The following is a 15,445-nucleotide window of genomic DNA, read 5'->3' on the forward strand; positions in this document are numbered from 1 at the left end:
CCATCCAGCAGTTAAAGCTGATCCAAGGACTTTGATGGTTCCAGCTTTCAAAGAAATTAATAAAGGTTTAGTTAGAAAAATAACCCCAAGTGATGCTTGCTTTGTGTGTGTTTTCTCATTTTCTGAGGCTCTATTTTGTAAAGATTTTCTCCTTAACCTAGCCCCTTATCCCCTTGGTCCTGATGCATATGGCTGCTAGACATTTTCTCCCTCTTTTAAAATATTCACACTTGCCTGTGCCTCATTCTGCTGAAAACTGAGAAGACAGATGAACTGACTCTGTCCCTGCTATTGAATTTCTGGTCAAGGGGGAAGGAGACTGAGTAGTTCTGTGACAGATGGAGGGAAGGGGTCCCTAGGTTCCCAGAGCAGAAGTCCTTGACGTAGCCTGGAAGGTCAGGGAAGGCTTTCCATTGTCAGGCACTCATGAGTTGAATCCTGGCTGGGAGTTAAGATTAAGGAGAGACCTCTAGATCAAGGTAGCAGGAGTCCAGCTGATGACAGCTTGAGCAAAGGTTGATGGCCTGAGATGAGGCTGGGAGTCCAGCAGAGCTTTGAAATGAATAAGCAGAAATACAGTGCAATTGATAAGCTTAATAATGGATTCCTCGAAAAATCAAAGTAGAAAGAAACCTCTGACATTTAAATTTGGGAGGCATAGGGTTCAGGAGTTGGGTGTGGAAGCTGGGAGCACAGATGGAATAACCCTGAAGAAAAGTGAATCTAATTCAGTGGCATCCTACAAATATTTAACGTATCTAAGCATGACTTGCCTTTGGGATGTGTGTATGGTGTAATATTCATCACCTCAAAGTCAAATAAGAAAAATTCTGTCAATTGATGCAAGGCATTTGCTAACAATAATTATTACTGGTAACTTCAAGACACCACCCTGGTAAGGTTGGCTCAGACCAACAGCCAACATCACACAGGAAGCATAAGGTGGCCAATTACCACTAATAACACTCGTATGTCAGTTCTAATCACTTCAGTAAAGTAGAAAATAAGGTAAAACTACTGAGGAGAAACTGCTAGCCAAAGAGAACCAAAAGTTAGTAGCACTTAAAAGAGGCCAGCAAGAGGACTGGTTACAATGAAAAAAAAAAAAAAAAAAACTCATGTAGACATTGTCCCAACAAGTGTGAATAAATAATACAATGGAATCCTGTGTAGCAGTAAAAATGTATATCAACATGCATAATCTCAAAGATGAGACCTGCTTAGAAGTCACAAAACAAAACATATAGCATGTATGTATCAATAGCATGAAAAACCGTCCATATGTATGAAGAGTGAAAATCCATGCATGAGTATGACAGAGTACTGCACAATGTTCAGGATAATCTGTGGTAGACAAGCAGATGCAGTTTGGAAGAGGTAATCACACAGTTTCAACTACCTTGGTAATGTTTATTTCTTAGGTTGGGTGGTGCTAGACACATGGGCGTTTCTTATAATGCTGTATACTATGATACTTTATAACAATGACATTTCATAATCTTTGAGATATATGACTTAATAAATTTCACAATAAATTTGAGGTAGGTAGCAGGGGAATCAATAACAGGCCTAATTCTACATGAAGGCTGCTTGCATGACATGATTGAACATGTCCCTTTATGCCCTCAAGTAATTCCCTCCACTGATCATTATGATTACCATGGGTTACCTCCTTATTAAAATAGTCCTTTTTTTATTAGAGTGACCATGTAATTTATCATCCAAAGTTGGAAAATTTAAGAATAAAAAGGGTACTATTAATAATTATGCTGGGCCACAGGGATAAACTGAATAACTGGAATGTATGGTTCTTTGAGATATGTGTCTGTCTAGGCTGGAGAAATAATTATCACCCCTAATAAGCAAAATTCCATTGAGCACTTACATGGACTGACAATACTGAGAAGGCTCTGTGTGAAGAGAAGGAGGCAGGTGTTAGGAAACTATGGGGGCATGGGTACACAGAGACTTAGCAGGCAGGGGTAGCAAGATTAAACATGTTCTCAAATACAAGCAATAACCAGTTAGAAAACGAACAGGAAACCAAAGAATAGCCTTAAGAAGGAGTGTTTACGACTCGTGAAAGAAAAATGAATGGAAACTCATGAGAAGCATAAAAGACAAATGAAGAGATGTACATTTGCATAAAAATGCAAGTATAGCTGGCTTTGAGACTGTGGGAGACAAACTGACATGCTAAACAAGATGGGAGTTCAAATAGACCTGACAGAATGGCCTTAGCGGTGAATATTCAGCATGTTGTGGTCTGTAAAAAAAAAATGAGGCACCAAGAGTTAGTTGTGGAAAGAATAGTTTTGTCAATGTTAAGGTTAGGAAACTTGCCTGAGTATTGGGAGGGTAAAATAATACGAATTTATAAAATTTTAAATTTATAAAATATAAATTTTGCCCTGCACTTCACACGAAATAAATTCAAGAGTGAAAACTATGAACTGATATTTTAAAGCACAAAATGAGGATATGGGCAAATAATAACTGATCTGGGATATAGAAAACCTTAGGCTAAAATCTACAAAGACATCATAATGGAATATATATCATAATGATACATTTGACTACTAAAATGTTGGCAACACCATGAACATAATTTAAAAAAAAACAATGACAATTCCAGGGGGAAAAAAATGTCCCTAACAGGCAATGGGTTAATACTTTATATGTATATACATATATTTTTTAAATATATATATATTTTTTAAACTTATGAATCACTAAGAAACAAACTCCCCAACAGAAAAACATGCAAGGATATGAAAAGATGATTCACAAAAGAAGAAATATAAATGAACAATAAGTATATAAAAATGCTTACCTCTGTGATAATTATTACCTCTGTAATAATCAAAAATCCATTAAAAGCCCAGTGGAAACCACTTACCAAATTGAAATATATGATGGTTACCAGAGGGAAGGTGTGGGGATAGTTTAAACAAGTGATGGGGATTAAGGAGTGCACTTGTGATGAGAGCCAGATGATGTACGGAATTTTGAATCACTATATTGTACACCTAAAACTAATATAACACCTAAATATAATATAACCAATATAACACCTAAAACTAATATAACTAACTGGGATTAAAATGTGTGTGTCTGTGAGCACAGGTATCAGAGAATGTGAAGAAATAGGCACTGCTGAGAAATTGGCACCACTTTTCTGATGTGTAGTTTTGTAATGTCTACTGAAAAAGAGAAAAGCAGCCGCTGACTTCTGGGAGCTGGTCTAGCATTCAGTTAGGCTTCGGTGTTCTTCTGTTGAACATAAACAGTTTCACAGAATATCAACATCAGAGAAGGTCACTCTGTAACTGTGGTGGATTAAGACAAAATTGAGACCACCTCAAAATCATGTCTGAACACAGACAAAACATCAGAGACACTGTCTAAACCACAGAAATTAACTGAACATCCCCTATCCTGATTAATGAGTCGCTGCTTTTTTTTTAAACCAGTTACAGCTTTAGCCTCTTTCTAGTCTGTCCTCTCTATAGGGAAGATGTGTTAGCATACCCAATCACAAAATTACCCCCACTTCTAGATAGTATTCAATCTAGAGTAAAACTTCACTTTGAATTGTCCCCAAATCACTTAACAAGCCCAAATCCTATGATACAACTTTTACTGCAATACCCCACAGTCCCCCATGCTGTGTATTCCCCCTCACTGCCAACTTTCTTGACTCAGGGCAGGTTCATGCTCCTGATCTTTGGTTGCTGGGACACTGACACTATGAGGAACTATAGACAGTAAGGTGCTAACTGGCATGTATCCTATATTCCTGTTAATGCTTTTTACTATTTATAAATTCAGATGGAAACTGGCAGCCCAAACTCTTTGGCTTGCAGACAACAACCTGGTATATGTATGAGGATGTGTGTGGGTGTGTGTGAATGTGAATGGTCTGAGGTGAACATATTTTCACAGGTCCCACAGTCTCTACCACTCCTTATTACACTCATATCATCTGGCTTTGTTCATTGAATGAACATTTGTTGAGCATGTACTGTGTCAGGCTAGGGAGGCACGGGTGAACACATCAGACAATATAAATTCCTGCCACTAAGAAGCTGACATTTTTCTGGGGGAAGGCAGACAATAAATATGTCAGGGAGTGAGTGACATATTCTCTTTTCTGAAGAAAAATACACAGAGGGCGCCTGGGTGGCTCAGTTGGTTAAGCGACTGCTTTCGGCTCAGGTCATGATCCTGGAGTCCCAGAATCGAGTCCCACATCAGGCTCCCAGCTCCATGGGGAGTCTGCTCTGACCTTCTCCTCGCTCATACTCTCTCTCACTGTCTCTCTCTCAAATAAATAAATAAAATATCTTTAAAAAAAAAAAAAGAAAGAAAAATCACAGAAAAAGAGAGTTGAAGGGGAGGTTATTTTAACTGGGGGTGGCCAAAGGATGGCCTCTCTGAAAAGATGATATTTAAGCTTAGAAGGTGGGCTTGGAAGAAGGGAGGGTATAAGTCATCAGAAGATCTCAAGGAATAGTGTTCCAGGCAGAGGGAACAGCTAGTGTAAGGGCTCCAAAGTGGGAATTCGCATGGCATCCAGAAGGAGGACCAGTGTGGTTCTAGAGAGGTAAGTGTCCTTGGTTGTTGAGGTCAGAGAGATAAGCAGGAGTCCGATCTCGGGCTTCTACTCTGAGTAAGGTGGGAACTACCAAAGGGCATTGCACAGAAGAGATGGGACGCAGACCTCTCTACTGCTTGTGAAGAGTAGATGCGAGGGGCCAGCAGGGAGTCCCAGGAAGCCTAAGGAGGCTGCCGAGGCTCTCTTTTCAGGCAGTTCACAAGTTACCGGCGGGCACTTTGAAAAGAGTCCTTAATAGGTTTACTGTAGGCTTGGGTGAAACAAAGCATTGTTAAAGGGAAAGGGGGACTGAGGGCCTAAGATGAGCCAGAGCCTCCTCTGGATGATGATGATGATGGTGGTGGTGGTGGTGATGATTTCCTTGTCTGTTTTTCACCCTGGGCGAGTATTTCTACAACTGAAAATAAGTAGCCTATTTCTAGTGGGCACGCCCCGCTCCTTCCCCTCCCAGACGCAAGCCTTGGGAACTGGAGGCGTCCCATCCCGCCCGACATGCCCACTGCAGAGAAGCCTCGCCCAGCTCCTCGTGGTTTGCCGTGAACTTCCCGGGTTTTAGTGCTGCAAGTCCCACCGCCCCGGCAAACCAGGACGGTTAGGCACCGTCCCCGAGTTGGTTACCCTCCCCAAGCCGACTGGCTCCTCAGCCGCTGAGGGAGAAGGCTGGGGGCAAGCCCCACCCCCGCACGGGCCTCCAGCCAATAGCAGAACGGGACGTGGAGCCCAGGCTTGCTCTGCCCGGCAACCCCAAGGCCTGCCAGAAATGGCTAAGCTTGAGACCCCACCCCGGAACGGCCTCCCCGCTCCACTTCCTGGAAAATCAGTGGCTTTGCATCTGGGTTTGTGTCACTGCGCTAGCTAGGGGTAGAGGCATTGTTCGGTGCTGGGGAGATTGTGTGCAGTCCTACTGCAAGTGATCGGATGACTATGTGCATTGCTGACTGTGCATAACCGAATGGGTTTGTGGGGGTTACCTGTGCGTCTGTGGTTCCAGAAGTGGGTGTGTGACTGTGTGACCCCGTGTGGCCCGGATCTGCTGCCTTGAGTTATGGTGATTGTGTTGTTCAATAACGAAAACTAACTGAATAAATTTTAAAGATCTTAATTGGCCTTATTAACCCATTCATGAATCAGACAGCGTCCCATCTTGCAATTAGAAGGGGGCTCCAAAGGGCTACAGAAAGGGAAATGTTCTTTGAAGTCAGGACAAGGAGGTCATAGATTATCTGGGGTGAGGTGACATCCTTTGTGGGAAAAGGAGCCTTATTAAGTGGATTACCTCATTTTCCTTTTGCGGATAGAGAGGAAGGACCCAAATGGGACAGATTAATTTATTAGTGCTGACCAGAAATTTCCTGACTGGCTGGTTAAGACTACATGTCTGGAGGAGGTTGAAACTACAATCAGGTTTGGGATTAAACCCAAGCTTGGATACTTGATCTCACATAACTCACCCCATGCGGGACCTGTGATTTTCTTTTTAATAATCCCCCCCTTTTGATCAGACTCTTGTCTTAATTTAGAGATGTGATCAAAATTTAAGGCATTAGCACTACTCCCAGCTACCACTCTAAAGGTCTTGCCGTTTTTCTTGCTCTTTTTGTGTGGTATCCACAGGTTTTAACCTTTGTGATATTCACAAATCATGGTTTCAGGGTCACAATCTTTAAGTTGCTCATTCTCTTAGTTCCTTTTCTGACACTCCAGTCCTAGGGAGATCGTTTGCTTGGTGGTGAGCGCTACTAACACACATTTACAGCTCTTGAAAGAATACAATGCAACAGGGAGATTATGGTGATTATAATGACCAGAATAATTTCCAGTGTTTGGAATGCACTTTGGAGCGATGGTCCCCAAGATGCAAACCAATCAAAATCAAAGAAGTCAAAAAAGATCCTGCTAAAGGAGTCTCCTTTATAAGCTGTCAACTTCCCCAGAAGTGTTAATCCAAGTTCAGCAGGTGGTGTTGGCCATAGCACAATCATCTCCTTACCCAGCTAAAAGATAGTCAAGGCCTATCCTTATTATTAAGAACTACTTTGGCCAGAGAGCCTACGGATCTTTCGGGGGTGACAATTGTCTTAGCAACAGAATCTGCAATACCTTGAAGAGTTAAGGAGGAGTTTGTGATCATATCTTCATTTACATTTATTCCTAGCCAGGGAAGTGGGGCCCTGGTTCAGTGAATTCTGAGTCATGAGAGGCTCCTGGGAAGTCCTTTCTAACTCAATGATGTAAATACAGGGGAGTTGACCAATGAGGTGTCTTAGTTCCTTTGGGGAAAGTTAGGAGCACCGGTAGATAACCTAAAAGGCATTGCCAGGTTATGTACTGACCATCTAGGCATTCACAGACCTATGAAGAATGAAACAGACAAGGACAAACCCTGTCAGGGCACAGACCATTCCCATCAGGCTGGTCCTGTTAATACACAGGAATGCTACACTTAATTCATTCAAGCCAGTGGTCAGTCAGGTTTTCAGTGCATATGGAAACAGAATCCCTGAGCCTGAAATAGTCCTTCTAAATGCCTAGCAAAGATGGGTGCTGCTGGGGAGATCTCACTGAGTAGAGGGCAGATCTGATCTAGATAATCATGGGAATGTGGGAGTGCAAATGGACTAAGAATTATGTAGGTAATTTTGTCAAATAGGGTATGTACAGTTATAATTAGAGAGATGTAAAAACAAGGCACTGGGTGTTCTGGCCATAAGAGTTGAACTCAGTAAGAGACTTCTAAGGGTGGGGAGAAGTTGACTGTAGTTGAAGGGACGTTAGGAGGAGAAACTGGTCACAGGGAGGATGAGGGGGTCTCTAACATCATGGGTAGATTGCTATGTTGGATGACAAATACAGCAATCTGAAAGGCTTCCGTCCTCTTAGCAATGACCTAGGAGATACAGGGAAAGGCATTATGTTTCCAGGCCAATGCCAATAAAGGAAAGGGAATAAAGGAGAAAGGGCTTCATGTTTTAAAGATGAGGTCTGATCTGATCTATCTCTCTCTGTCTCTCGCGCGCGCACTCATTTTTCTTTTTTTGCTTGTTTGTTTGCTTGTTTTTCCTTATTTTTCAATTTGTTATCTTGAGCAGGAGCAATCTACCCCAATGTCAGCTACTTCTCTTTCTTGTCAGTTTGAATTGGAGACCTCCAGTGTCTGCCCAGGATTAGCTGTCAGGTGTAGCTGTGAGATGTGTACCCAAGGCTCAATGCCTTCTAGTTCTGCAGCAGTGCCAGTGGTCAGGAGCACTTAGTAAGGGCCTTTCCAGTGAGGTTGAGTGGCTGTCTTACTCTGATGACAGTTCCAGATTACACAGTCACAATGCTGTAGACTAATAGGATCCTTTGAATTGGAATATGGGAAAGCTTCTTGAACCTGTTGATAGGCTTGAACATAAGACATTAAGAACTTACAGTAGCTGATCATACTCATTTGAGCTAAGGGATCAGCAGGTTTGTGTCAACAGACATTGGTCTACTGGTGACTAGCTCGTATGGAATGAGTTTATGATTTCCAAAGGGGGTACTATGAAGGATCAGCAAGACCAAAGATGGTACCTAAGGCCAAGAGAGTCTGCTAGTTCCAGCAAGTTTAGAGATTTTAAGTTTGAGGATCTCATTAGTTCTCCCGACCTTGCCTGATGATTGAGGGTGATAGGACAGTGATAATTCCAAGAGGTTTGTGGGGTTCTGTGTTAAAGCTTTATGGTTAGCCTAACAAAGTGGGGGCCTCCATCACTGGAGATCATGGAAAGTATAACCCAAGTGGAAAATGCATTTAACAGTTTCTTTGCCACTGTGAGGGCATCAGCACTGGGCCAGGGAACACTTCGGTCCATTTGAAAAACATACATAAAGTAACAAGAACATATTGATACATCATACTAAGTGACTGTTGAATGACATCCTGCTGCAGGTGTTCAAAGGGTCCAGAGTAAGGGAACAAAAACAGTTCTTCCAAGATTATGGACCTGACAAATAAGACATTGGTGGTAAATTTTTTTTTTTGCAATTTCACAGAAATCTCCCCGCTGGTGTCTATTTATGATTTGAATTATCTCAAATGCACCACAGTAGGTGAAGGAATGTAAAAACTGAAAAATGGGGTTTGCCAGGGAGCTGGGAAGAACCAAGTAGCCATCTGGGGTTTCCCATAGCTCTGACTGTTCATTTAATTTACAACCATTGTTTGCCCATCTTAAATTCTTTGCTTCTAACTGCTGCCATGTTGTAAGGAAATCAGGATGGCAAAAGTCTGGCATGGAGGGCATGCCTGGAAAGAGTCTGGCAGAAGCAGCATGGACTGAAATAGCCTTTGCATGGGAGTCAGCCAGGGCATTCCCCTGATACTCAGGTTCAGTCCTTTTAGTGTGAGCCTCGATTTTAATGACAGCAATTTCAGAAGGTAGCAAATATCAGTAAGAAGGTCATTTACTTGCTATCCGTTTTTGACTGGGGTCCCAGAGGATGTAAGAGAACTCCTTTGTTTCCATAGCATTCCCAAATCATGGACAATCCCAAAGAAATTGCTGGCCATCAGTACAAATATTAACAGTTTGTCCTGATGACTTGCAAGCCTTGGTAAGGGCACAGAGCTCTGCCCGTTGGGTTGAGTAGTTCATATTGGATAGTTCATATTGGATAATAGTTCATATTGGATAGCAATAGTATAACCAGCTTGGAGATTGCCTTGTTCATGTCTACAGTACGACCTGTCAACAGACAAGATTAAATCAGGATGAGTTAAAGGGGTGTCTCATGAGTCAGGGCGAAGTGTCATGAAATGGGATGTTACCTCCTCATCGCCACGGGGCTCACCTTCATTGTGCAGGGGTGGTAACGTTGCAGCATTACGGATATTTCGGTGTTTTAAGCTGTAGATGAGGTAGTGAAAGCAGAAGGCAGGAGGTTTGTCTGCTGGCAGAGAAGATGGTTTAGTCAATTCAGTTAAGAAAACTTGGGACACAATGAGTTTGTAAATAGACACTATTTTCTAGAGTTAGATCTGCGGAGGCTTCTATTAACTTTGCATCTGTGGCTATAGCCTTAAGACTGGGAGAGTTAACGAATTAGAATTTAAATAAAAATCTTGAAAGAGATAAAAAAGAGACTGCTGGAATAGGCACAAGCAAGTGAACCAAGTTATGTGCTATAATAAGCAATAGGCATATGTTCATTACCACATTCTTGCATGAGCATTCCCAGGGCTTGATTATCCACCCCTTTCTTGTACAAATAAGGAGAAAACTTTTGAGTAGTCAGGTAGCCCTAAGGTAGGCAGTTCTTGTAGTACTTACTTTGGGCTTTTGAAGGCCTGCTCACATTTCTCTTCCCAAGGAATGGGCTCCCGGACTGAAATGTTCGTAAGTTCGTACAGTGGAGAAGTTAACAGGGAAAAATTAGGAGCCCACAGTCTGCAATTGCCAGTCAAGCCCAGAAACCCATGAAGCTGTTGCCTGTAGGCTTAGGAAATCCCCGGGTTAGTTTAATTCTTTTTGGAAATAGCTGAATTCCCCCAGGGCTTAGATTATGACCTAGGTAATGAACAGAATTTAAAGACAATTGCCATTTTTCCTTAGAGACTTTATGTCCCTTTGCAGCTAACTGTTGTAGCATAATAAATGGAATATTTTATGGATGCCTCTGATAATTGAGCACGGCAAGAAATCATCCACATATCATAAAAGGCTCGATTTCCTAGGGGATTGGAAGGTCCTTAAATCCTGGTGGAGCACCTGGGAGAAATAAGAAGAGGCCTCAGTGGGTCCTTAAGGCATAACTGTCCAGGTATATTGTCGACTCTTCCAAGTAAAGGCAAACAGATAGTGGCTTTTGGGGTCTCCTGGGTTGCTGAAAGAACGCAGGTCTACAGCAGTGAGCCTTTTGAGTCTGGTGGGACTTAGGACAGAAAGGTATTCAGGTTGGGACAACTGGGAAATACTGGCACAAAAACAGAAACAGAGATGAATGGAACAGCCCAGAAATGGACGCTCAACTCTATGGTCAACTAATCTTTGACAAAGCAGGAAAGAATGTCCGATGGAAAAAAGATAGTCTCTTCAACAAACGGTGTTGGGAAAATTGGAAAGCCACATGCAGAAGAATGAAACTGGGGAATAACTATCTTATTAATAGCTCTCAAATCCTGGACAAATCACTATCCCCACCCACTAGGTTTAGGGCCCTGTGGACGTGTTACAGAGGCTGATACAGGGAATGATTAGCCCCTGAGTGAGTAGGTCTTACACTGTGGGTGCAAAGCCTTATTTGGCCTCAGACTTTAGTGGCTATTGAGGCAATTTAGGAAGAGGCTTAGTTTTGTCTATTTGAGTTTTTTTTTTTTAAGATTTCATTTATTTATTTGAGAGAGAAAGAGAGCACAAGCATGGGGAGTGGCAGAGGGAGAGGGAGAAGCAGGCTCGTGGTGGAGCAGGGAGCCTGATGCAGGACTCAATCCCAAGACCCTGGGATCATGACCTGTGCTGAAGGCAGATGCTTAACTGATTGAGCCACCCAGACACCCCTGTATTTGAGTTTTTATAGGCTCTGCACTTTCTATTCTCCCAGTGTCAGTATTAGAAGTAGCCCACAAATTTGGGGGTACCTCTATTAAATTAGGGGACTTTTGTTAGACTTCTTCCTCTTCTACATCAAGGACAGATTGTAAGGAATATAAAAGATCACGTTGGAGTTGGTCGGGAAATTCCAAGGTGAGGTCTCCATTGGAGGCAAAAATGTATTAGCCTTTTTAACTTAGGAGATCTCTACCTAATAGGTTGACTAAGGCTGTATATCGTACCAAAAAGGAATCTTTTTCAGTGAAAGGTCCCAGAGTCATTTGTACTGGTTGAAATATGAACTCTCTCTGAATTTTATTAGATACCCTCACTATGGAAACCTCCTTATTACTCCAAGGGATTTGTCCTTGTGACAGTGAGGCTTAAGGTAGAAAATGTAGCTCTGGGGGAAAAAAAAGAAAAGAAAAAGAAAAAAAGAAAGCATAGCTCTGGTATCAACTCTAATTTGGCAAGATCTTACATCACTTTTAATTTTAGTTCCCCCTTGACTGTTTAAGAGGATTACTGGTAATAATTTATCAGAGAACCCCTCGATGTCCCATCAACTGTGGGAGGAGCACATATGGGGACCCTCCTTGGGAAGTAAATACAAGGACATTTCAAGAAAAATTTTTGTAGAACCTTTGAGGACAACCTCTTTTCTAGTGTCCCAGGTGATTACAGCTGAGACATAGATCCTTGAGCCAGTGTGGTGATGTTGAACCCCTAAAATGGTGCCATTTGCAAGGCCCAGGGGCTATTTTAGGTCTCTGGCCTTGGAGCTGTTGTAACTGTAAGGCTAATACCTTGGCAACTTATTGTTTGTGGTCTCATTCCAGGGTTCTTCCAGAATGCTCAGCTGTGGTCATGAGTTCGATCAGTCCAGTGGCCTCCCATCCTGTTTTCTATCTTTTTGTTAATCCACCAATTTCAGGAGATAATCTGTTTACAAATAGAGCAGCTAGAGCAGATTGGGTGACCTTATTTATTGTACAAAACCCCAAATGCTGTAGAAGGAGGGCTTCTAAGCAGGATTTAAAGTCTGCCACTGATTCATCTTGGGGTTTTTGTTTTGTTTTGTTTGCAAGTTTGTATAGTAGACCAATCAGTGTGGGTGAGGAAGACCCTAGGAGTGGTTTGTAAGGGTTCAGGTGCTTTTTGTGAGCTTCTTCTGGTCCCTGAGATGTTGAAGGTCGGGGATCTTGAACGTCATCCTCGGGATTTTGACATCTTGCTTCCTGTGTCCATGTTGGGGCTTTACCAGGTCCTGCCAACGTGTGTCCAAGCAGATGAGGATCTGGCAGCCTGGAGTCACGGGCTCCAATAATGACTAAATATTCTTCAAAAAACTTTGGGGTTTCCTCCCTAGGTTTAGGAAATTCTTTAACTATGGTCCTTAATGCAGTCTTTGACCAAAGTAAAAGATAACTGAGGATGTTGGTCTGCAACCTCAGGTAGTTTTTATTTTAAAGGATAACTGTTTAATAGTCTCTACAGAGTGGATAGGCAGTTCAGACAGTGAATTAGTAAAATGTGAGTGCTCCAGTAAAGAAGGACAGAGGGGAGCAGAAGGGGGTCACTTCAGTCTGACCATGCTTTGTTTTACATATCCTCTTGTGCCCTAAATTTTTCATTACCCTTCTATGATGAATCTCTTTTTTTTTTTTTTTTTTTTAAAGATTTATTTATTTATTTGACAAAGAGAGAGATCACAAGCAGGCAGAGAGGCAGGCAGAGAGAGAGGAAGGGAAGCAGGCTCCCTGCTGAGCAGAGAGCCCGATGTGGGACTCGATCCCAGGACCCTGAGATCATGACCTGAGCCGAAGGCAGCGGCTTAACCCACTGAGCCACCCAGGCGCCCTATGATGAATCTCTTAATGAAGCTCTTTTGGAATCTTAAAGTCTTTTGGAAACTTCTGCCTACCAATTAAAATAGGTATCTCATTCTCTGTGTTTAATTTGGGATCACTTGCCTTCAAGGGCACATCATAAATGAACAGTCTTGTCTAATTGGAACATTCCCCATAATGGCTGTTGTAATTCTAGAGAGCTTTTAGGAAGATCTTGCTCTTTTACTAGGTATCTATTTGCAACCTCAGGGATTATAATTTTTAGACCTAAGCAGGTGTTCCCGAAGGTGGAGCACTCAACTCTTTGAATTTAAAGGATCCTCTTTCTTTTTTTTTTTTTTTTAAGATTTTTATTTATTTATTTGACAGACAGAGATCACAAGTAGGCAGAGAGGCGGAAAGAGAGAGAGGAGGAAGCAGGCTCCCTGCTGAGCAGAGAGCCCGATGCGGGGCTCGATGCAGGGCTCGATGCGGGGCTGGATCCCAGGACCCTGGGATCATGACCTGAGCCGAAGGCAGAGGCTTTAACCCACTGAGCCACCCAGGCGCCCCTAAAGGATCTTATTTCTTTTAGCTAGACCTTGGGCTTCTCAGAACCAAACCAGTACGTAAGAGGGACATGCCATGGGATTGGGAATTGTGGGCTCTTGTTGCACAGAAATTTTCTTAAGGTTGGCAAATGTCACTCTGTCCTGTTCTGGCAGTTTTCTTGAGGTGGCAAGTGCTCCAACAGTCTTTAAATGCTTGACCCATGCCCATCAACATTTGTGTGGGGTATTTTTAAGATTTTTAAAATTTATTTATCAGAGAAAAAAGCAAGCGGGGGGAGAGGCAGAGGAAGAGGGAGAAGCAGACTTCCTGCTGAGCACAGAGCCTGACATGGGGCTCAACCGAAGTCAGACGCTTAACTGACGGAGCCACCCAGGTGCCCCTAGGCTTTATTTAAAATAATTTTTATTTTATTTATTTAAAATAAATTTCATTTTAAATAAAATAAAATTTTACTGACCTGAGGCCTCATACCGGACCGCTCAGCTTAAATCAGACCCAGTCCAATCCTGGACCCTCGTCTAGTTTTTAAGCCAGACCCAGTCCAGTTCAACCTAGTAACCAACAACAGCTCCGAAAGTGCAATCTGGGGATTAGGGAAAGGATTAAGGTTTTTTAATCAAAATAGGGAACTGTGGAAAGCCACTTAATATTGGGAGCTCAACACTAAGAAAGGGGGTCTCAGAACTGAAAGAAACTTAGCAATGGCCCTCGGAAACAGGGAGAATCACAGAGAACTTAAGGGTTCACAGGCACCGCACCTGTTTCTCATTGTCCCCAAATGCTGTCAGAAGTTCTCTTTGGATCCTGATTCTGCCACCATTTCTGTTAAATAAAAGTTCAACCAGGTACATTTTAAAGATCTAATTGGCCTTATTAATCCATTCATGAATTAGGCAGCATCCCATCTAGCAAGTAGAGAGGAGCTCCAGAGGGCTACAGAAAGGTGAAAGTTTTTAAAAGCAGGACAAGGAGGTCGTAAAGAAAAAAAGGGATTATTTGGGGTGAGGTGACATCCTTTGTGGGAAAAGGGGTCTTATTAAGTGGATTACCTCATTTTCCTTTTGAAGTTAGAGAGGGCCCATGGGACAGATTATCTTATTGGTGCTGACCAGAAAATTCCTGACTGGCTGGTTAAGACTACATGTCTGAGGGGAGGTTGAAACTACAATTGGGTTAGGGATTAAGCCCCAGTTGGGTGACTTGGCCTAGCATAAATGACTCCATTTTGGTCCTGTGGTTTCCTTTTTTCAACAGTGGGAATGTCCATATTTGACATGGAAGAGGGGCCATCACTTGAGTATGTCTGTGTTTCTGGGAGAATGTGTGTGAGTGTGTGTGTGTGTGTGTGTGTGTGTGTGTGTAACTGTGTGAACACATGACTGCATGAGATTGTCTCTGAGTTTGGAAATAGCTTTCTTATGGCCAAAAATTGTCTGTGTGTATCCCTGGGTCTCTCTGGGTTTCTGTGTGACTCTTGCATAGTAGTCAGGCCTATAGGTTCTGAAATTAGACAAACTGGCCTGGGTGCAAATTCTGGCACTTACTGGCTAGGTGACCTTGAACAAAGTACCAAACCTCCCTCTTTCTCAGTTTCCTTATCTGCAAAACACAAATCCTAATCATTTATATTTGGTGGAGCATAAAATAAAGCAATACTTAGCTGGGGCTCAGCACAGCACCTGGCCCATAGGAAGCACTGGCTAAACATCAGCTCATTCAGGGAGCCTGTGTGGCTCAGTCGGTTGAGTTTCTGCCTTTGGCTCAGGTCATGATCCCAGGATCTCTGCTCAGCAGGGAATCTGCTTCTCCCTCTACCTCTCCCTCTCCGTGTTCTCTCTCTCTCTCCCCCAGATGAATAAAATATATATTTT

This window comes from Mustela nigripes, chromosome X, assembly GCF_022355385.1.
Source record: "Mustela nigripes isolate SB6536 chromosome X, MUSNIG.SB6536, whole genome shotgun sequence".
Lineage (NCBI taxonomy): Eukaryota > Metazoa > Chordata > Mammalia > Carnivora > Mustelidae > Mustela > Mustela nigripes.